Raw genomic sequence first — 25043 nt, forward strand, 5'->3', positions numbered from 1 at the left:
TCACTCACTGAATTCTTCAGCTCCAGAATTTTAGTTTGGTTCTCTGAGAACCTGGGTTTCCATAAAGACTCTCTTTCCTGGATGACTTCCCATGTCAGTGTTCTCCAGGTACACCAAGACTATGGCTGAGAGGGGCTAGAGTGAGTTCATAAGCTACTACAGGATCCACTGCTGGTATTGGGGTCTGTCTGCCTATTTCCTGATGCACATGTGGGTGAGACTACTCCTGGGTCCTTTTGTGTTTCATGCTAGATTCCACAACTACTACAGAGGCATTTTGTTTATGGATGCATGCCAAATCTTTGTTATTGAGGGTGGGGATAAACAAGAAATTTCTTATGCTGCTATGATGCTGTCACAGTTTTTAAAATTTTATATGTAAATGTATATTAACCATAAAAATTTCTTAGTTTTCAAACAGAATTTTTAATTAAATTCAATTTATATATTTTTTACTATATGAATTTTATTTCAAAATATTGACTTAAGTTCTAATGGTATTATTCTGTTTCTCAAAAATAAATATATGGTAGGGTAAAAAGAGCACAGTTTTTAGAGTCATAGAGATGATGGTTCAAATCTTGATTCATTTGATTACTATTTGCTCTAATTTTAGCATAAAGCTAATTATTATGTTTGAGAACATACACACGTTAAATTTAGCATTATTAAATACCTGGTTCAAGTATGTTAATCAGAAGAGACAACTAAGAAAACCAGCAACCACTTATTGCTTACTACATAAACATTCAATCTCTTTAACAATTAAATCCAACAAACATTTAGGCTAATTATCAATGGGTGGTCCTGAAAAATCAATATCAGATTCACCTGGAAATTTAGAAATGTAAATTCTCTAGCTCCACCAGACCTACCATATCAATAACTGTGGAATTGGGACCCAGAGATGGTGTTTAAACAAACTATCCAAACAATAATGAACACACTCAAGTTTAAGAACTAATGAATCAGGGTATTAAGTGACTGTGTGAGCTAACAAAAGGAAGTCAATCATTACCTTACTCTGAGGATTTGATTAGTCAGTTGCTCTATTTGCTTCAATCACCATTTACTTCAAGCCAAAATATTCATTGATCTCTTACTCATAGATGTTCTTTATTCTAAGGAGAGCAAGGAGATTGGAGTAATTTTATGACATATTATTAAATGATTTGTAGACATCTTAATACACTCAAAAGAGACTCAGGCAGACAGATATTCTTTGCAGATATTTGATGGCAGGTTAACTGGAATTTTAGGCTAACTGGAATTCTGGGCATCTTAGACACATCTTTCATTCTTTTGGTTTATTATTCCATCACCTTCATTAATGCATTAACCCAAAAGATGTTACTTGTTTGCAAATTATATTTTACACAAACATGTTTAAAAATTCAGGTTATTTACATCAAGGTGACATACACAATGTAGGCTTATTGAGCAAAGCATTCTGTCTTTGAGCAAGATAGCACAGTGGTATAATAAGCATGTTTAGAAATTTAAGGGTAAAATATGGTTAACAGGCCACCTAACATATTACAGCAAATACCTGAAAGGAGGCATCCTCTACATGACTTATGAATATCACATTTTTATTGTATCTTTGCAAAATGGGCAGATTACTGATGCTAATATCTCTGTCTCTTCGTCTGCCAAATGGAAATATTAATGGCCAGGCTCTTTTACAGGGTTGATGTAGGGATTAAATCAGATAAGAGACACAAAGTGCTAGATTCATGGTACATTAGAAATGATTGATAACTAATATCAGGCCCAACTCTGCCAACAAAATTTAAAGTGATTTTTGAAGTTAGTTAAACTCTGTGCCTTCTGTTTTTAAAAAATGAGTGGTTTGGGGACTTCCCTGGTGGCACAGTGGTTAAGAATCCACCTGCCCATGCAGGGGACTCAGGTTCGATCCCTGGTCTAGGAAAATCCCACATGCAGTGGAGAAACTAAGCCCATGCACCACAATTACTGATTCGGCACTCTAGAGCCTGCAAACCGCAACTACTGAGCCCACACACCACAACTACTGAAGCCCAGGTGCTCTAGAGCCTACATGCTGCAACTACTGAAGCCTATGCACCTAGAGCCCATGCTTCACAACAAGAGAAGCCACTGCAATGAGAAGCCTGCACACCGCAAGAAGAGTAGCCCCCGCTCACCGCAACTAGAGAAAGCCTGTGCGCAGCAGCGAGGACCCAATGAAGCCAAAAAAATAAAAATAAAAAAATGAGTGGTTTGGATTTTATAATACTTATTGTCACTTTTATATAACTTTCTTCATGATAATCCAATTAAATTGGTAAAATCATTCTTCTTATATTGCCTTATATATCCTAGTAACATGTTTATAGGTACTATATTAAAAAATATTTCTAATTAATACACTCAGATTTCAAAGGATAATTAGTGACATCTTAGTGAATGAAGGTGGTGTAATGAACAACAAGTCCCAAAATACAGACCATAAAACTTTGTAAATGTGCAAATCCTCGACCATTCAAAAGTGATAGATTGTACAGTTCACCAAGACATTAAAAATAAGAAAAAAATTTTCTATTTAAAGGATAAAGACATCCATTTCTTCTTTTCCTGTTTTTACGGCATGAGTCATGATTAGGAAGTCTTCAGAACTTTTGCCATTGAATAGTACACTTAAGAATTTATGAGGTTTCAGTTCAGAATGCACCAGTCAGGCCATTGTTTTGGAGTTCAAAACGTTTAAGATTTTATAAAATCTTCACTGTGACATTGACATCTGAGAGTTATGTTTATTTTACTTTTGGAATGGGGATGAGAAACAAAGAGGGCATTGGGTTAAGGGTGGGCAGATTGGAAGAAAATAAGTTGAATGGGTCATATTTACCACATTTTTATTTAATATTTTTTTCATTCCAGAGCAATCATAGTAGAGACATCTTATTAAATTATTCATGCTGCTGTCCCAAGAATTTTTTTAATTCATGTTCTGTTCTATTTGTTTATTTTGACATAGCAAAGCAGTATCATTCCCCCAAGTTGACAACTGCACTTTAATGAAGTGTAGTCCTCATTATATTTCAAGAGATAAAATATTGCCTTTACCCTGGGAACTCAGCACTTCATCATGTTAAATTCTGTTTCTCAGATAGATTTCACAAGCAAATCTTACATGTTATCACAGGATGCTAGTATTCAAGACACAGAGCATGTTATTGCTTAAAGGATCTATTACTAAATCTTCACTTGCTTTAGCATATCATTTTAAAACATTTTTATAAACTAAAAATGTACTCTGCAAGAGAGTTTATGACAGCACTAAGGGACTGTAAGGGAGTTTAAAGGGATATATATTCATTTTTTTTGCCTTCAGGCAGCAAAGTGCCTCATTTGTCTTCCTCCTTTTAGAAATACTTTTATTGTATATTTAAATTTTCCTCCAATATGTTCTTAAAATATTCACTGTGTCTTGGAACATCTGGCTGTGTTTTCTAATCTGCATATGAATTTGTTCAAAGCTATATTATCTAGGGTCAAAAAAATCCCAAACTTGCTATTTTTGATAAAATTTTGATGAAATTTAAAAAAAATTTTTTTTTTTTTTGCGATACACAGGACTTCACTGTTGTGGCCTCTCCCGTTGCGGAGCACGGGCTCCGGACACACAGGCTCAGCGGCCTTGGCTCACAGGTCCAGCCGCTCCGTGGCATGTGGGATCTTCCCAGACCAGGGCACGAACCCGTGTTCCCTGAATCGGCAGGCGGACTCTCAACCACTCTACCACCAGGGAAGTCCCTAAATAATTATTTTTAAATATGTCTAGAAAATATTTAAAAAATAGTCACATCATTCTGGATTGCCAAAGGTCTTAAGCATTTTCTATGAACTAGGTACAGTAAATATGTTAATGATATCTACAATAAAACATTATAATGTTGCCCTATTCATCTCCTTTTTATATATTAAAAGCAACAATTACAAAAATCTTCTGCAGTTGTCTAAGAGTATTGTAGCAGAACATAAAATGATCATATAATCTATCATTCAAATCAGGACTATTTTGAGAAAGGCAACACTATAAAAGTGTCCTGGATTGCATGATAATAATTAGGCTTAAACAGGACAACAGATATAATCTAGAACAGGTATAAACTAGAACTATGGTATGGTTACCATAAAGACATAGCTAGCACTTTACTGCAAACTTTGTGGAGTTATTAGTTAGGAATTCCTCTTCCCAGACCTCATTCTGGGTCTCTTGAAATCATCTGACTGCCTTTCAGTAATGGAATGTGAATGTAAGTAATTAGTGTCACATTTGCTAGAATAGGTAAGAAGAAGATGAGCTTTTCTGTCTCTCTTCCTCTTTCTGTCAGCTGTAAGCACAGGACCAAAGGCCCTAGAGAATGGCAGAGCATATGATAGAAGGGGCCAATGAACCTTAATCCCCAGGTGGAAGGCTATTGGTACTTGTCAGTTTAGGTGAACAACAAACCAACCTTAATTGTGATAATCCATAGAGCTTGTGAGCTGACTTGTGATAATGGCATGTAATATCTTAAACTGATCCAATCATAGAATGGAAACAGGTGCCTTACTTTAAATGACTAGAATTGGACATCAGCTTATATGGGTTCTGATCCAAATTTTGAATAATAAGTAGGACTAGGACAAAACACTTTAATATCCTAAAGTCACAGTGGTTTTGTTTTTGATGTTAATTGTGGCAATTGTCCTTTATTAAGGCTTCCTAAATACAGATTCTTGAACCTCATCCTAGTTTTACACATATTCATAGATAAAATTTTTCTTTTTTACACAATACCGGTTAGGTGTTTGCATCAATGTTAGCCTCATAAAAACAAAAGCAGAAAAACCTTCTTTTCCTATTATCTGGAAAAGCTTGTGTATGATTATAATTAATTTTTTCACTTAATATTTGCTAAAACTTACAGTAGAAGCAATCTGGCTCTGGACTTTTGATACCATAAAGAAAAGGTGAGCTCACAGTGTTGAATTTATGTTTTACATAGAAGATTTTAATTTGCATGTGGAACAGAGTAAAGAACAAGTGTCTCTTGATGATCTAACCTTATCTTTCATATGACTATTTGGATACATTAACAAAAATAACCTGTATAAGTAAATATTTACATCCATAAAATATTGATCCAGTCTAACTTTACAGCATGCATGATAAATTAGCACTTTTTTGCATCATAGAAATAAAGTGAGATAAAACAAAGATCTTTTGAATATGCAAGAGGATGGCCTTTATTCCCCCTATCAGTGAACACAGGCATACGTCTTCTTTGTAGGAAATAAATACCCCTTTGTTGATGGCTTCAGTGGTAGGGTAAGAAATCAATTGAAGCAGGGCTGCATTACTCTCCACAGTTTCTAAACTGATCAGCAGCATGGGAATACTTTGGGTTATGTTAGATTTCAACTGGTCATAGTAATAAATCCCATTATTCATCTCCTGAGCAATTCAGTTCTACCCTTGAGGGCACTCCAAAGTTAAAATGTACTTTAGGTTAAATTTTCCAGGTTTTAAAATATATCTGTGTGTATTCAGGTTCATTCATATAACTACCACTGCTGCTGACAGGAGAAACCCTTGAGATGACAAACAGAGGCAAACTTTAAAAATAAAATAAAAAGAAGTGTTTTTCCCCTTTGATGATATCAACACTTTTAGAAATAAAAGATTCTTTCTTTAAACTTCTTCATGATTCTTTAAGACTGTCTTATTTCAATATAACCCTTATCTTCAACATATTCCATTTTCCCTTTTACTAACAAGGTTCCAGGTCTTGTTCTTCCCTAGAGGCTATGCCTGCTCCAGACTCTGGTTCCAGGCACTTTATCGTTTCCTCTTTCACAAATCCTCATTCACCTGAGCTGTGATCCATAAGGTTTCATATCTGTTCTCACTATTACCCCACTGAGAGCGAGCCCTGGTTGATGTTTCCATGTTCCTTCATCACTGGCACCCCTCAGTCCTCTCCTTTTTTTGTGAAATCCCTGCTTGATTCTAGGGTCTGTTGTGGACTCCAGAGCCTACTCTGCAGGTCTTGGATGTTTATTTCCCCATTTCTACATCTCTTTTTATGTCTGGGTTCCATATTATTTGTATTACCTTCCTTGTTTTCCTGTATGGTTTTTGGAGTCTGCGTAGAGACGTTCATATTTCAACAATTAACATTATCTTATGGGAACTTTTGTGGGTTGGCAGTAGAGGGGCTTCAAGTACTATAAACTATGGAAAGAATCACACTATTAGTGGGTTGCAATCTTGGCTTAGCTTGATAGCTGTTCATGTGGCATCCCCAAGGGTTTTATGCATATAAACAAGTGAGAAATAAGAGAAAGTATTAGCCTGAATAGTCCTTTTATCCTACTACAAGATTTTTTATAATGTTCCATGAGAACGTGTGAATTTAATTCAAGGCTCAAACAAAGCCCCTTCTTCCCCATTTTCTTCCAGTCTTGCTACAGGTTTGTCACTTGAAGGAAGTGTGTCACAGCACATACAAATGGAAAAGGAAAAATTAATACAATGCAGTGATTATCTAGAAGACATAAGGCATGGAAGACAGAATTAGGAGAGAGAGAACTATGTGCATCAACAATATTTTTAGAACAGAATAATGCATGTGACACACTCAGTGCCCTAAAATCTGAGTAACAGTGTTAATTACTCCTCTAAGCTGAGTAGGAGAACATAAAAGTGGATGAGACATTGGGTCAAGAACATTCTTTGGCTAGTATATGTAGTGTCCAGCATAGAATTTGTCATGCTGGAATTTCTCAATACTACTATGATAAACAAATTATCAAAGAAATTAATAAATAGGAAATAAACATTACTAACTCTGGACTTCACTTTAGCTCTTTTATCAAACATGTATTGAATATTTTGAACAGTAATTATCATCCAGGGTTACTATAACCTACTAAGGAAAAAGTTGAAATGTGTGGAGTTGTTTTGGGTTGTCAAGTTACTGGGCTCAGGAGACATTTATTGTGTAGTGATTGAGGACAATACATACCTTGCAGTGCATAGAACAGTCTTGCACAATAAAAAAACTTTCCCATCTAAAATGCCCAGAGTGCCCTGACTAAAGGCTACTGACATATAGGGTCAGGTCTGGTAGAGGCATAGTATTCCTAAGACAATAAAATGTGTTCTACTCTCAGAGACCAATAGTTTAGAGTTAAAATGTAATATGTAATATAGTCCTGACTATAGCACTGGGACAACACAAATAACAAATGGATTAATTGTGGAAAGTAGAAAAGCTGTAGAGAAGAAAAGAGCACTGCTACCACTGCTCCCCAGGAACTAAATTTCCCACAAATCTCATCCTTGCCAGAGACGGTGTTGCAAAATTCCTGCTTGTTTATGTAACTAGATACCCATTTCAAATCTGGCCCATGCATTGGATTGGAATGACCCAGGTCATAGACCAATATTCTGTCTGTAATGATCAAAACCAACAAAATGCAATTATCCCTTCTATGGGAGGCACAATGAAGGTCTTCCAAATATCCATATTGGATATTCCAAATATCCATAGAAACTAATTCCTCAAACCAATGAATATATTACCCAACATAGCAAAAGAGACTTTGCAGACATGATTAAGGTTAAAGTCCTTGGGCTGGGAGATTATCCCGAATTTACTAGATGGACACAATCTAAATACCTGAATTTTTAAAAACAGAACTATTTCCAGTCTCTGATCAGAGAGAGAGGTGACATGAGAAGGATGTGACTTGCCATTTCTGACTTTGAAGATGAGAGAGAGAAGATCACTGCCTACAGAATAGAGTGGGTCTAACAACTAGAAACTTCTCTCAGATATCAGCCAGCAAGAAAATCTGTCTTGGTACTCTATCTACAAAGAACTGAATTGCACTAACAAGCCAAATGAGCAGAAAAGGGATTTTCCCCTAAAAACTCAATAAATGAAGGCAGTCTGCTAACATCTTTAGTCTGCTGAGAGTTGTTCCAATTCTGACCTAAAAAACTGTAAAAAAATTAATTAATTTGTGCTTTTGTAAGGAAATAAGCTTGATGATTTGTTATAGCATCAATAAAAAAATAACACAACCACATAAGAAATAAAAGTGCTCACCTGTGTAACAAGCCAAGTTCTCTGGAGGTATGTGTATTCAGGTATTAAGAAGAAAATCTTTGGGTGGTGTCCATTCCTCCTTTAGATTGACACATAAACTCATTTTATACATTTTTAATTAAAATGGGTTAAATTGTCAAGTTCACCACCATACCATGTCTAAAAAGAGAAGAAGGAAGGAGAAGAAAACAGAGGAGATCATTTAAATGTGGAAACACATACAACACAAAATGGAAGAAAATATAAATGCTACACTTTTCATTTCCACAACTGGTCATGGAGACATGGCTGTATTTTTGTTTTGCTTTGTTTTTTTCATTTTTTTTCAGTTTTATTTAGGTATAATTGAAAATATAATTATAATATATTAAAGTGTACATCATGGTGATTTAATATATATACACGTTGTGAAAGGATTCCCACTATGTAGTTAATTAACACATATATAACCTTACTTTTTTTCTTTTGGTGAGAACATTTAAGTTCTATTCTCTTAGCAAATTTTAATTATATAATGTAGTGTTATCAACTGCAGTAACAATGTTTTACATTAGATCCATTTTCATATTTCTCAAGACTATTTTTCTGGGTTTCTGTATTGATTTCTTCTTTGTCCCATTGTTTGTTTTAGTAACACGTTTAATCTCCACATATTTATGAATTTTTCAGTTTTTGCCTTGTAATTGATTTCTAGTTTCATACCATTGTGGTCAGAAATGGTGCTTCATATGATTTCAATGTTCTTAAATTTACTAAGACTTGCTTTGTGGCCCAGTCTGTGACCTATCCTGGAGAATGTTCCATGATTGCTTAAGAAGAATCTATATTCTGCTGTTGTTGGATGGAATAGTCTGTAAATATTTGATGGGGCCTTTAGAAGACAATTAGATCATAAGGGTAGAACCTGTATAAGGAGAGACTGGAAAGACATAATGTTCTCTTTGCCATGTGAGGATGCCACAATAAGGAAGCTGTCTGAAAACCAGGAAAATGATTTCATCAGGAACCAAATTGACTGGTACCTTGATCTCGTACTTCTTAGCCTCCAGAACTGTGAGAAATAAATATTTGTTGTTTAAGCCTCTCAGTGTGTGGCGTTTCATTATAACAGCCTAAACTGACTCAGACAAACAATTTTAAAAAATTGGCATATGCTTTGCAAAACAATAAGCAAAAACTGACTTTAAAAGTGATATAAAAGTTTGAATAATCTCTAGTTATTAAAAATATTGAGTTTGTAAAATAAATTTTTAACCAAAAACATTTCCAGAAGAGAAAAATCTAGGTCCAAGGGAGTAAACTGGTGTTTAGTATAGTTTATATTCCATAAACTATTTCAGAAAACAGAGAAGGAGAAAATGGAAATACTACCCAGTTGAGTACATAGGGCCTCCACTACCATGATACCAAAACCAGAAAAAGACATTACAAGTTATAAAAACTGAGAACTAATATCCCTCATAAATATCAATGCTAGAAACCCTTAACCAAATATTAGCAGATTAAGTATAACTATCTATATATAAAGAAGATATTACACAATAATCATGACTGGGATTTATCTCAATAATGCAAAGTTGGTTTGATATGTGTAAACTAATCAATGTAATTTATTATATCAACAGACCAAAAAAAAATTATATGACAATCTCATGTAAAAAATGTATTTGGCTTTGACAAAATTCAACACCCATAATGATAAAAAAAATTTATCTAACTAAAATTAGAAATAAATTTCATCAACCTGATAAAAAAGATCTATGAGAAACTTATAGCTAATATTTTACTTAATGGTGAGAGACTGAAGACTTTTTTCCTCTAAAATTAGTAACACAGAAATGATATCTAGTTATCATTGTACATGATGCCTTTAAGATTGCAGTAAGGTGAAATGTACAAAAAAATATTGGAGGAAGAAAGTAGAACTGTCTTTATTTGCAGACTACATGAATAGGTGCATAGAAAATCTTACATAATCTACAAAATAAAACTACTAGAACCAACAAATAAATCTTGCAATGTCACAAGATATAAGGTCAACATGAAAATCAATTATATATATATATATATCAATTATACATATATGCAATAAAAAATTGGAAAATAAAATAAAGCACCACTTATAATACCATCTAAAAACATAAAATAATTTGAAATAGTCATATCAAAAATTGTGTAAGACTCTAAAAATAAATTTCTGAGAGAAATTAAGACCTTAAAAATTGAAGAGATATGTCTCCAACCTTTAAGTGTTGATGTTAGCTCTTTTGATGTTTATATATACATATTTTTTTTTTTGGTTGCACCACAAGGCTTGCAGGATCTTCATTTCCCAGCCAGAGAGATTGAACCCAGCCTCAGCAGTGAAAGCACTGAGTCCTAACCACTGGATTGCCTTGATAAACTTGATGTTATGACTGCATTTTGGCCTACTGTAATTGTGAGAAACTATAGACTGCAGTATGTGTCCTATTTCAGAGATGCATACTAAAATGTAAGAAAAAATGCACCTTAGAATCAATTTACTATGGCAATAGCTAATATTTATGACATTTATGAAATGTCAAGAATTATCAGTTTCAGACATATCATGTTTTCTCATTTAATCTTCTCAAGATACCTGTCTTCCCTATCTTACACATAATGAAATTGAGACCTGTGATCATATAATTGGAAATGGACAACTTTGCATATAAGCAATCTGTCTCCAGAGCTAGAACTGTTATATTCCCTCAATCTAACAATCTAGATTTTCAGGAAGAAGGAATTCTTGTTTCCATTAAAATATTTCTAAGAGCATGGTCCCAGTTTCAAAGCCAGATGTAAATTACTCAGTGCATCATGGCATCCTCAAGTCTGAAGAAACACTGAGCTTATGAGTTATTTGCATTCCTTAAAACTTCTATTCTTCCAATTACATATAATTCTCCAAATCATAAAGTGGTTGTTAGGAGCCTACACACATTCATACTTAGACTTGGATTATGTATCATATTGATTGTAGAGTATAGCAATTCCTATTGAATTTATTTGTATATAAATGAGAAATAAATGTTAATAATAATAAACAGAAAACACTCATGAGCAGAAATGAATCTTAAAAGCATATGATTCTTATTCAGAGAGCTTTGGCTATTTATAATTTCAGCTGAGCAAATACATGTTGTATATTTAGTGCCTATTAAAACCAAGTATTAGCATCATCCACCAAATACTGTGAGAAAATTCCTACCTCTTACAGCTATATCTACTGATAAAACTGGAGACAATATATTTTGAGGAAGTTTTTCAGCACAGATTGCAGCAGCAGGAGTGTTTTGCTCATTGTCATTTTGTGTAACAGGATATAGTGATAATATCATAAATTATAAGAAATGGAAAGTTATTTGCATTTTACCATAAAAATTTAATCCAAAGGAAACAAGCTGTTCTTTAATACATAGTAGAGGACAATCTATTTCTCATCAAAAGATATTTATCAAAATGAATCTCAATTAATCTCATAAAATTGACAGTTTAAAAACTTGTAATTGAGATCATTCTTTTCTGATGTTATCTTAAAAAGTTAAGTGATTTGGAATTTGTCTAGCATGAACACCAAGAGAAAGGGTGTATTTCAGCTCTGCTACACAAGAATGATTTTCAAATATTACAAAATACATTCAGGTTAATACCTTTGCTAGATAAACTTTGAGATATGTGGAAGGTGATAAAATATTATGAAAGAAATATATTCTCTAGTGAGAATGCTGCATAAATTATAGTTACTCCAACTAATATGTCATTAATGCCCACTTATGCTAGCGAAAGCCAAAGTATTCAGCAGCAGAAAGTATCGAGTCCAAAATGTTATGAATTTAAACCTGGAGCTTAGTATTTCTGTCATTATTAGTGACAGCCTACTTACCATCTGATTGATTTTAGACTGAACTCAATTTCTTTCACACCCAGAGGCTGTAGGTCTTTACTAATCTGCATTGCTGATTATCAGCCTTTTCAGTTTCAATACAGTATTATTAATGCTTAACATTTATTGCTGTTTAAAAGAGCTTTATCTTAGATCTGCAACAATTTCCCTATTAAACAGTTATTGTGCAAAAGCCACTAAGTGAGTAGGGATGGGAGAGAGAGAATGAGCAAGAAGGTGCGAGAGACAGGGAAATCGAAGAGAAAGAGAAGAATGAGGGGAAGAAGGATCAGAAGAAAAGGATATAAGAAAGGCAATATTACTTGGGATAAAGTCCATTAATTTATTACAATAGAAAGATGAAAATTATACCATGTCCTATAGAAGAGGTTGCTGAATTCATCAGTAGATGTTTCCTCAATAAAAATAACTTTTATTAATTCAACACTTAATATGTTCCAAATACTCTACTATTATGAATGGATTATTTATTTCTCTTGCAAGGAAATTTGGACTTTATCCTACAGGTAATGGAAAGTCATTGAAAATATCAGAGCAGTCAGATGACCTCAGATTGGTGGGTTTTTTTTTTCGGCTGCACCGCAAGGCTTGCAGGATCTTATTTCCTCGACCAAGGATTGAACTCGGGGCCACGGCAATGAAAGAGACAAGTCCTAACTGTTGGACTGCCAGGGAACTCCCAGATTTGTCATTTTAAGATCACTTTGCAATATTAATATTAGACGATTGGAAATCGGTTGTGACATGAAGAGACAAGGAAGATTGCTGTCACTAGCAATGAAGACAGAGCTAACAGCAGTTTGGGTATGCATTCAAAAGAATGAGGATAGTGTAACTGGAGTGAGGTTAAAGAATAGAAAATGGTAAGAAATATTGTCAGTTGGTCATCAAGGGAAATGTAGACCATTATAAGGACTCTAGTCTTGATTGTGACAATGTGATTGATGATTTTGTCTAGAGGAATGTTATGATCAGACATACATTTAAAAAGGATTACTTTTGATGATATGTGGATAAAATAGAGTAGGGTTTTGGTTTGCAAACTGGTCCCCTATAGAGGATAGGGAAAGACTGAAGAAAGAGGCAGACCACTCCACAGTGGTAGATGGCAGGTTTAGTAAGCAAGGGAACTTATGAGGCTTGTCATGGGCAGCCACAAGATGAACAGATCTCTGCACCCACCTACCAAGTCTTAAAAGTTTATATAGGTGCCTTAACTGTGTTCAGTCATATATACTATCCAGAGAGTCTCAACATCACATTTCTATCTCAAGGCTCTATCCTTGGGGCAGCTTCTGGGAATGAGGAAGGCAGGCAGAATATACATTCCAAAGTTAAGGGAGGGAGTGGAGAGGCTTGTTGCTTGGGTCCTGTTCTTGGATCAATGGGCTCTCACATTTTCTTGATGATCTTCCCCAACAAAGTGTTAGAAAGAGAAACCTGTTGTCCTTAAACTGGAAGAGGAACTCCTGCCTTGTGCATTTTTCTTGTCCTTTTCTCATTGAAGAATCCATGGAGCAAAGACAATGTCCCCAGCTCCCACAGCAGAGCACAAGTCTCCCCTTCCCATTCTCTGAACATCTGGAACCATGGAAATCTTGATTTGTCATGACAATTTTCCGTTTGCCTTTCCAAGGGCAGAACACATTACTGCTATAGACAAGGCTGGCTTCATGGGTGTACAACCTGTGTGGTTGTATAAGGCCCCATACCTAGAAGGGCCCCTCATTTGGATTAATTTATTGCTGTCGCCATTTTGAAATTCTTAATAATTTTACCTCTATACTTGTGCTTTGTAAGTGAAGTCCAGTGGGATAATGGAGCTTGTGTATAAGCAGAGGAGATACATGCAAACTGCATGTAAGTCATTCCTTGTAACTTATTCATGTGTAGAGTCTATGATGCTTCAGGAACACAGAATTCCAGTAGGCCCATGATGTTTGCAAATTCAACAAGCTGCAAAGTGAGAATAAAGAGTATCTTACATTTATGACTGAGGAAGTGAGGTGGATGTTGACGGCCACAGAGATCATGTTCTCAGTTTGAATCAGCACTTTGCTTGTGAAAAGAAGGAAGTGGTATTCTAAGAAATGGAACAACCAAGGACCTTTATCATTTCCTTTCTTACTCCTGTTACTTTCTGTATTAGCCAACAACTTACAAGGAAAAATGGTAACATAGAGGGGAATAGAAAGAAAGGGCAGCCTATAGTTCATTTTTCCTTTCAGTCTCTCTTACTTATAAGTAGCTGAAGGTAGAAAGTGTTGGTAGAATGTGCACATGTCAGGAAGTGAGATAAAAACAGTTGAGTTGGTACATGTGACATTTTCACTGTTTTGGGAAGAACAAAATGCATATGTATATACAAGCTAAAATAGGAGCTGTGTAATTCTGATGATTCTGCATATGAGTTAAATGTTCTTGTATCTGGATTTAAAACTGGCATTGCATAATACACGATGAATGCTAAAATGTATGATGATATACAACATTATTTTTTCTTTATTTAGAATGATATTAAATAGCAAATAAAACACCACAACAGGAGAGAGACTGCAGAAAAAATTAAAAAAAAGAACAACTTTATATTTATTAACTTTAACAGTGTCTCATTTTTTTCCCACTTTTTGAATGAGGTGTTCTGTATTTTAATTTTGCACCAGACAGCATTCCTGGGTATATGCACCCCAAGTCTGAGAGATGCCTAAGAAACAATTGTTTTTAGAAGTTGTAGATTAAATTTGAATATGCAAGCTTGATTGCCAATGTATTTTTATGAGAGCCCTCATGTATAGGATACTGCAGGGTGAGGGGTGGGTAAGAAGAAATGAAGGCAGGCCTAAGAACTGGAAGCCAGGGGCAAAGGGTAACAACTTGGTTTTTCCTTAGCTGCCATATTTTATTTAAACTTTTTAAGAATGTTGTAAACTTTAATATGCTTAGGTATATGTTATATGGGCTTCTTGTACTCTCACTTACTCTGAGCCCACAGATGTTCAAGATGGGCTCATTGCTATAGTCCAGGTAAGAGATGGTGTTGGCATAGGTTAGAGATGATGAGAAGGGCCTAGATGTATTAATATTTGGAAAGTAAAACAACAGTATCTGTTGTAGGAGTTGAAAGCACAGTGTCCAAGAAAAGCAGGTGTCAACGAAGGCTCCAGGGATTATAGCCTGAGGCATGGAAGTATAGAGGTTTATGGCTATATCAGTTTACTTATAAACATCTAAGCTTTTTCCAGTTTTTTGTGATTATGAATAAACCTGTTATAAATATTCATTTACAGGATTCTGTGTGAACAAAAATTCTTATTTTTCATAGTTAAATAACCAAGGAGTGAGGTTGCTGGGTTATAAGCATACTTTTAACTTTATAAGAAATTAACAACTTTTCAAAAGAGCTGTGCCATTTCACATTCCCATCAGCAAGTTGTAAGGGTTCTAGTTGTTCAAGAATCTTGCCATCATTTGGTAATGCCATTTTTATTTTATTTTATGTTTTTGTTATCATTGTAATAGGTGTGTAGTGGTATCTCAATGATTTTAGTATGCTTTTCCTTAATGACTAATGAAATTGAGTATCTTTTTGTGTGCTTATTATCCATCCATCTTCTTTGGTGAAATGTATGCTTACATCTTTTGCTTTGTTTTGTTTGTTTGTTTGTTTTCTAGTATGAGTTTTATTTGAGAGTTCTTTATATATTTAGGATACAAATTCATCATCAGATGTGTGATTTTGAAATACCTCCAAATTTGTGGCTTGTCTTTTCATTCTTCTAAAAGTGCTATCACAGAGCAAAAGTTTTAAATTTTGATAAAGTCCATTTATCAATTTATGTATGAAGGCATTTGGATTTTGTATTTAAAATCAGAACTAAAGACATTATTTTGGAATAATCTGTATAAAGATTTCTGTAAAGCTATAATACTGAATGAAATTATCTAGGAGAATGATAAGAACAAAGAGGAGTATAGACCTGATTATTGTGCTGTAGAGAAGTACAAATTTTACACATGAGAAAAAACAAGAGATATCCAGCAAAGAGATAAAGGTGGATCAACCTGAGATAAGAACACAGAGAACGGGATGAAAGCCAATTAGTGGAATTGTTTCAAAGAGAGAATGATTAGCTATTTCAAATCTTGTCAGAACTCCAGTGAGGTAAAGTCTAAGTGCTGATGTTAGAATAACAATGAGGTGACCAGTGGTGACTTTCAACAAAAGTAGGTTTGTGGAATGTTGGAAACAAAAGTCTGGTTAAGTGTTAATTCAAGAAGACACCCAGGAGAAGACAGGTATACTCAACACTTTTGAAGATTTCTTTTTCTCTTGTAAAATTGAGCAAAATGGGTAAGATAGAGATTATAGGCGTGAGATCAAGGGATTTTTTTTTAATTTGATATGGAAGATATATTCTCATGCCCTTATGCTGCTGATGATAATGTAGTAGAAAGGGAGAAAGTTACTGATGTAGGGAAGAGAAAGGAAATGAGGTGTTTCTCCAAAAAAGTGACAGGAAATAGAATCTGTACACACATAGAGGGTTTGATCTTAGAAATGAGGAGACTAGTTCCTTCACTGAATTATGAGGAAAGGCAGAGAATGTGGGTGCAGATCTGTAGATGGGATGGTGGATTTGTTTGTAGAAACATGTGGACCTGTTCAATTAATTTCTGGTTTGTTTTACTTGTTTGTTTTGTTTTGTTTTGTTTTTGTTTGTGTGTTTTTTTTTTCAGTAACATAACTAATGTATTGAATCAAATTATCTCCTTTCATTGTGACTTTTATGTGACTATTATTGTCACATCATTATGGATCCATATAGACAAGTTCTCTCATTTTTCTGTATTCTTTCTTGAAAGCTTCAAATAGTTGAGTGTTTTATTTTCAAATATTTTGAAGTTTAGAAAAGTGCCTGTCATTTCTACACACACTTTTGAGTCCTAAAACATACATGATGCCAGCTCAGGTATTACCTGTTCCTAAATGTGTTTAGTTAAGAATAAAATATTTAATTTGTCCAGTTCCTCCTCACCCCTCTAGTAACTTTATCACATGGAACTAATCAAATTTCTCTTCCCGAGTTATATCACTGTTCCAGTTCTGACAACAAAATTGCCAGTTTCCATGAGTTGTAAGCAATAGAAAATAATGGTGCCAATCTTCAATGCCATCACTCTGGACTAGCTCTGTCATTGTTCTGACATTGCAATGTACAGAAATAAATCACTGCCACTAGGATACTTATAAACTAAATCTGGAACTTCCAGATTGGATTAACTTTATATCTATTCCCTAGACCACATTTCTTTCAGTTGTCTTGGAACACTAGTGACTAATACAGAGGTACTTCTTTTTACCTGAATATAACCAGGTTAAGGAAACTTTTTTTTATAAGAGTTTGTCAGAAAGACAAAAATGTGACTCTAAGAATAAGATAATAGTACTAAAGAACTTGAGATATTTATCATTCAAATTATTTGATAACTGCTTGAAATATTATTGGTACTTAAATAGAGTTAACTAAAATGAGTTTATCAATATAGAATATGAATTATTAATATGAAAATGCAAATTTTGACCCAAAATCTTTGTACATGAAAATTTCCTTTTTTGTATCTGTTCTATCAAAGACCATATTATCAGAATGAATTCTATAAGAGATATAGAAAACATAAAAGATGTTTCAAATATTTTTCCTGGTTATTTCAGATTTGCTTCATACTATTTCCCTATCTTGGAAATTTGCAAGTCTGAAAAATGTATTAAAGATCCTGATAAGCAATTTAGTAAAGAAATACATTTGACTTTGTTAACAAAATGTTGTTCAAATTTATTCAACTTTCATTTTTCATAATATCTCTATCTCTATCTATCAATCTACCTATCCATTTTCTGAAGAACAGGAGTTCCTTGGCACACACATTACAGTTTCTGATCCAAAGGTATTTTAAATTTTATAGGACAAAAATATTTAAGATCAGAATTTTCTATCTGTCTTAATATTTCTTTGAATTTAAATGGTCCATAATGGAAGTAGAGCAGAGAATTGGCATTTAAACATAATCCACAGAAGCAAACTTGTTTGTTTGACTAACTTAAAATTCTGTCTAAATATTCATACACAGTTAGAAAATAAAAAATTTGAAAGTACTTGCTTTTGAGGATGTTATAGAAAAAGGTTAAATGGAGTGAGCCTTATAGCTAAAAAAAAAAAAAAAACAAAGATGGGTTTATCATTTGTGGATGAACATAAAACTAACACATTGAGTAGCCCAATCTAGAATTTATCAAATATAAAACATGGAGTAGGAGTTGTGAGAATATAGAGGATTTTTTGGGTGTTTTCATAATATATGGTATCACATGGCATATTCAGAAAATGCAAAGAGAAGAAGGCTCATCTCCCACCCCACCCCATAAAGTTTCCTAGGAAACAGGGAATGTTTTTATGCACCTACACAATGTTGTCTTGCCCTCCTTCTGTTTTTAACTTCTAAGATCCTGATTCTTTGACATTATGAGGGAGTAAATGCATTCATATGAGATGAAATTCTGACATATTTTCCAGGGAAAATGAATACACATACATATACTATAATATTGAAATGGTAATAAGAAAATTACATATATTAAGGGGTTCCTTATGAAATAAAGCTAACAGTAATCAAGAAATTTGGAATTCTGAAATTACAAGAGCAAAATGGGAACATTGATTGATTCTCTATGTTGAGTAAGTAGTGGGCACTTAATGAGATAGAGGACTGAAATAAGGTAAAGCAGCTGAGACAACAAACTTTTCTTATTCACAATGTCATCTGGGCCCGATAGGTTCCTATATCTCTTCCATTAAATATGAAATTGTATTCAATCTGGAATACAATCATAACCTAATAAAACTAAAGGTATCTAAAATACAGTAGAGAAATGGAGACTATCTCAAGACTTTTGAAGATCCTTTCTGATTTAAACTTTGAATTTTATTCACATTGACCCTGGATCTGGTATACCCAAAAGAACAATATTAAGGGAAAAAAAGAAATATTGACTTATGTGATCAGAAAAGTAATATTCCAATCTATGTAAAAGTAATATAGAACATGATAAAGTCTTTTTTTTTTTTTCCCCACTCAAACTATATTGTTATGAGCATGAAAAATCTTTTAAGTTAACATCCAAAGTTCCCAACACAGCTTTCAGATATAATTCCTCTAATTACGGAATGTATATTTTTTGCCAAATTAGATGAATGGATTCAATACACTTTTTGGGTTACAGTTTCTTACTTCTTTGTAAAGATAAAAGATATATTAACAGGCACTACTGAAAAGTGTAGTATCTGTAGAAAACCCAACTTTGCAAAAGTGAGTCTTCTACAACAGAAGGTAGTGCCTTCAAACAGATGTTAGATCTCTCCTGGCAGTGAGATCTTCAAAGCTGAATAAACTCACAAAGAGTGGAATGTGGCATCCTCAAACTCATTCAACTGCTAGGCATACCATATATTTACTCACAAAATAGAGATTATGTATCAGGCAGTATAGCACAAAACCTTGAAGGCTTCATTATTGCTTTTGATTTTGCTGATTGCTTATTAACTGACTCTCTTCAGCCACCTGGTTGTTCTAAATAAAAAGAATCCACTTGTATTCTAAGTGATTATTGGCACAGTGATTGAAAGAGGGAATCATTCCAAGAACATGTTTAGTATGCCCTTGACCATGTGAGAAGCAACCATTAAGAAGGACAGTTTACTGAATAGAACCCATCACACTTGATACATGTCAAATAATTGCAAATTGAAAGATTGCAAACTAATACAGTGACTACAAGGACACTCTAATGAAGCATTTTTTATATTTAACTTCTCAGTGGGAACAAATACAGAGATCAGGCTATGAGTATTTGACACCTGTGCGTCTCCTAGAATCTCCTAAAATAATTTCAACTCTAAGAGAATACACAGTTTACTAACCACCAGAAAACAAATTACTTTTACTTTAGCTAGCATACCTAAACTTTACCTAATAAGCCTAAACTAAGACATTTTAAAATATCCTAGTGATTCTGATAAACTTTGTCCTTTGATGTCTAAATACTTTTCAAACAAAAACTTGGATATAATGAATAATAGCCCTTAGCGAATTCTTGTATATCCTTATTCTAATTGTGTCTTTATTATGCGCTCTTGCCATTTAGTTAAATGCCTGAGTTGTTAAAATTTTCTCATGTCCATACCTAACATGTTTTCTGTAAGGAAATATAGTCATATTATTATTGGAGCACTACTAAGTCCATGTATCTTAATCCAACACCATTCCCATCACTTCCTAGCAATGTTTTTCATGTAGTGTGACAAAGGAGGAGACAAGTGTTAAGGTAGGAGTTCTGTAGTGTAGTTAATTGCATGGTAATCTCCACGTAGCCCATTTTTAATGGTCCTAACCTCCTCTTAGTAAAACAGGAGCCCTATTTATGTATACATCCTCAATTCTCTTTTCTACGTCCATATTCCCTGATAATTGTTAAAAGCTAATAACCTGGTTATAGAAAATTATCTCAATGAATCATCTCAGTTCCAATAGGTCAACTAGATACTGTTACATTATCTACAAATGCAGACTTAATGTTGCAAAAATGCCAGTCTTCCCAAAAGAGCACCCTCTGTAGCAGAGGAGCATGACCAAGTTATCATTGACCAAATTATCATTCTTATATAACTTTTACATTTAAGCTTTAGTCATCCTGCTTTCTAGTGAGAAATGTGTGTTTTTTAAAAAGGAACAAATGAGTTTTACCTCCTTCTTATTTTGTGTTTCTCTGTATTGTAGAGGCTTGCAGTTTTTCAAAAATTGTCAGAGCTAGCACATAAGTTTTAGTGTAAAATAAAATCTCCTTAAGAGAAAAATATAAGGAACATTTTAACCATATGTCTTTCAAAGAGCACAGTGTTTAAAATACAGATAGCATTCTAAAAGTATAGTAATTTTATAGGCTTGGGAATAAAAGCTATGAGAGAATGATTATTCCTATCAGGATACTAGAATCTATATTCCTTATTTTAGTGAATGTGTATTCTTGAAGTCCAGCAACCAGGCTGCCATAAGCTTCTTCAGTGTTTAAAGGTGGACACAGTTCAGCTGAGAGCAAAAAATTTGCATCATCTGACTTTAGATACAACAAACTTAATATCTATTCTTTGGTTAACTGACTGTACAACTGTAAGGGAGATAGCCTGGAAACTAGATATTAGATAAATCTTCAAAGAGTTTTGCTAATGTTATAACTGGTTTGTTAGGGGAGGTTTGGTCATGTTATATTTTAGTTTTCTTCCAGAGGTTCTCATTTCTCACTGAAAATTGTAGTTGTGATGCTACATAGCTTTTGTAATTTTATTTTTTCAAAGTTGGTATAAAACAAATGGTTGATTTTTCTTCCATATTTCCATAATTACTGTCTTAAAGCTACAGTGGAAGAAAAATCAATTGCATATGAGTGTTCTACACAAAATAATGGATTCAGAAGGTGGGCCAAGGAATCAATTTGCTTTTGAAAGTGTTTGAATAAGGAAAGGGAGAAAAAGAGTCCTGTATACATAAATTCAAATTTTTATAGCCAGGGAATTAACATTCAACTTGTTTTACTATTGAAATTTATCTGTGTTCTCTCTCTACCTTTAATTTACCTACAGTGTTCATTCATCCATTCAAAATTCAGCAAATGTTTATTAAGTGACCATTACATGACAGGAACTTCTAGGAACAAGGGATACATTAGTGAACAGATCAGTCAGTACTCTTGCCATAATAGACCTTAAAATTGAAGATTCAAGTTCATTTTAGGAGGGAAGGCTTTTCGTACACCTTTCACTCCTAATATCAGTTGCATCATAGCTCTTTCCTTACCTCAAAGAAATGTTTGAAAATTCAGCACAATAGAACCAAATCTATTTTTCAATTACCAATGTTTGGGACTCTGGTTTTTAAAGCACGTATTTCTATTGTAAAAGAAAATAAAAATAGGGTCTCTGAGGTACAAGGAAGAAACCTGGGATGGTACAATGTAAGGAAGAAGAACATATAATGCTTAGCATATGAGGTCCAAGAAATCAGGTTCAGTGGAGGCTCCAGCATATGACCTTGGATCCGGGATCTCAACAGTTAACTTTTAGATGGAGTGGCATTCATCTGTGTCCAGGACTTTGCAACACTCCTCTGAGAATGCTGGTAGGAGCAGTCTTAAAATACTCTCTGTAGTTTATATATGTCCCTCTCTGTAATTGGAGAGAGCAGGCAGAGCAGGTTTAAGAGCCCTGAGTTGTAACAATGTTTAGTAACACCCCCTTGTGGTTTCAGTAGAGATAGCTGCTAAGTTGTATTGTTCTATCTATGGCTCCAAAACTTATCAGCTAGCTGTGAGATGTTTTGCAAATTACTTAACATCTCAGTTCTTCAGTTCCCTCAAATGTAAAGTGGAGATAATAATAATATCTTGCTAGTAGTGTTGTTGCAAAGAAAATATGAATTGTTTTATATATATATATATATATATATATATATATATATATATATATATATCACTTACAATGGAGCCTATGACATGGCTAGTCTTAGAAAATATTATAATATCTTCTTGCTCCAAAATATGTGTATAGATAATAACATTAATTTCAAAGAGCTGACATTTTGTGAGAAATGTTACTTACCTTCATTATGCTTTTCTTCCCTCCTTCACAGCTCCTGCATCTAATCCATTTTTGAGACTTTTGTGTCCTCTTAACGTTTCTAGCTCCATAGCTGATAACATATCAATGGAATGAGCCATCCAGCAATACCGTGAAAGTATGAGAGAAGGGACAAAATTATAATTGACCATTCACAGAGATCAATGGTAATTCTACTCTAAACCTGTGGTAATTGTGTCTCCTTAAAATCTTTCCAGGATTTTTTTCAAATAACAACATAACAGCACTGATATTTGCAACATCCAGTTGCTGGGTGGATTTGAGGATTCCTGCACAATGTTTTATCGTTCAACCATATTTTAAGGAAAAAAGACATATCATCATATGCTATTTTATATATATCAGGCACATTTTCCAGAATTCTATAAAATAAATCTCTTAATTGGTGATAATAGATAGGTGATGCAGATGCCATGTAAAATTACTTACATTTTAACTTCCCTTATTATTATTTACAATTAAAATTAAAAGTTAAAATGGTAAAATTTGAAGCCTTCATTATATCTCAGTTTTGTGTCCAGTATTGTTATTCCTGTATTTTGGCTTCAGAAGGTATGCATAAATGGATCCACATGATTATATGTGTTCAGTGTTAGCAGAAGATATGTTTACAAAGTTAATTGCCATTTAATTGTTTTATTGATATATTGAAGGAAATGTATTCCTCCAATTAATGTTTAATCAGTCTCTTGAAATAAACTGAGAGAGAAAATTTGTTATTTTTAAAAAGCAAAACAAAACCCAGTTGGTTATTTATTAAGTGTTATATATGATGAAAGCTACAGTAGTTAGAAATTATGATTTCTTCATTAGATTTCTTTTATCTATAAAGATTAATTCTTTCTTTAAAAAAAAACCTAATTTATTTAAAAATTGCATTTGAAATACCTCTTCCACCCATGAAGAAGTAATATAGTCCAGAATTACCTCCCATTATAAACAAATGGACAAGATATATAAAACAAGTGTTTTCAAATATTAGACAAAGGCAGAACAGGATTCTGATTCCTGAAACAAAGGAAACTAAGGTGGAAAGCTCTTTAATCTCCTCAGCTTTCTTCCTAAAGGCAATTTCTGGACCACAGTGAAGGGAAGAGAACCCAACAAAACATGGCAATTTGGGTGGGTTGAGGAGACACAGATTAGAGTTTGGAAAAAAGGAGGTATCTAGGTTTTGCTGGTCAGACTACCAAGGATCATACCAAGACAGAGAAAGAATGCTAGAAATCTGCTTAGTATTTCCCTAGAGTATTTGGCTGAATATCGGTCTACATACACAAAGAGTAAAAATTTAGGAGACCAAACAAAAACAGCTCAACAGGGCCTTGAATCATTCAAGTAAGTTCTCAATGGCCAGAGAGAAGAGACCTCAGTAAACCGGAAGATATTCAGTAGAGAAAGCAGAAGAATTCCTTGAAATTCTTGCATGTGTGGGTGTATAGTTTCAAACAAACTTGGAACATTTTTAGTCATTATTTATAAAAAAATTGTTTCTACTTCTCTCCTCTCTTCCTAGGATTCTAAATATACATATATATAAACAGTATGATATTTTCTTTCAGTTGACTGAGGCTATGCTTTTTTATTTCTTCTTTTTCAGTCTTCTTTCCCTCTGTGCTTTAACTTGCATAATTTTATTTCTGTGTAAAATATCAGTTAAAAAGGAAAATAATAAGGGCTTCCCTGGTGGTGCAGTGGTTGAGAGTCCACCTGCCGATTCAGGGGACACAGGTTCGTGCCCCAGTCTGGAAAGATCCCACATGCTGCAGAGCAGCTAGGCCCGTGAGCCACAGCTGCTGAGCCTGTGCGTCTGGAGCCTGTGCTCTGCAATGGGAGAGCCCACAACAGTGAGAGGTCTGCGTACCGCAAAAAAAAAAAAAAAGGAAAATAATAATACAGCAGGTCAAATTAGAATTTTTCCCTGAAATATAAGTTGACAACAGCATAATTTATTAGCATAAATTTAAGTATTAATTAATCAAAAAGAAACTATATAATGATCACAATTGAAGCATAAACATGATTTGATATTTTTTGACAATCACCCACAATTTAAATCTTATCAAGCTAGATAACTATGGAGCATTTAATATGAGCTAGGTATTCATGTGGCCACTAATAAACAGAATTGAAAAAGAGAGAGAGAGAGAAAGAAAGGAAGAGAGAGAGGGAAAGGAATGGAAGGAAAATAAAGGAAAGGAAAGGAAAGGAAAGGAAAGGAAAGGAAAGGAAAGGAAAGGA

The sequence above is a fragment of the Monodon monoceros genome, unplaced genomic scaffold (genome assembly GCF_005190385.1).
Source record: "Monodon monoceros isolate NGI ecotype Baffin Bay Population unplaced genomic scaffold, NGI_Narwhal_1 Super_Scaffold_18, whole genome shotgun sequence".
Lineage (NCBI taxonomy): Eukaryota > Metazoa > Chordata > Mammalia > Artiodactyla > Monodontidae > Monodon > Monodon monoceros.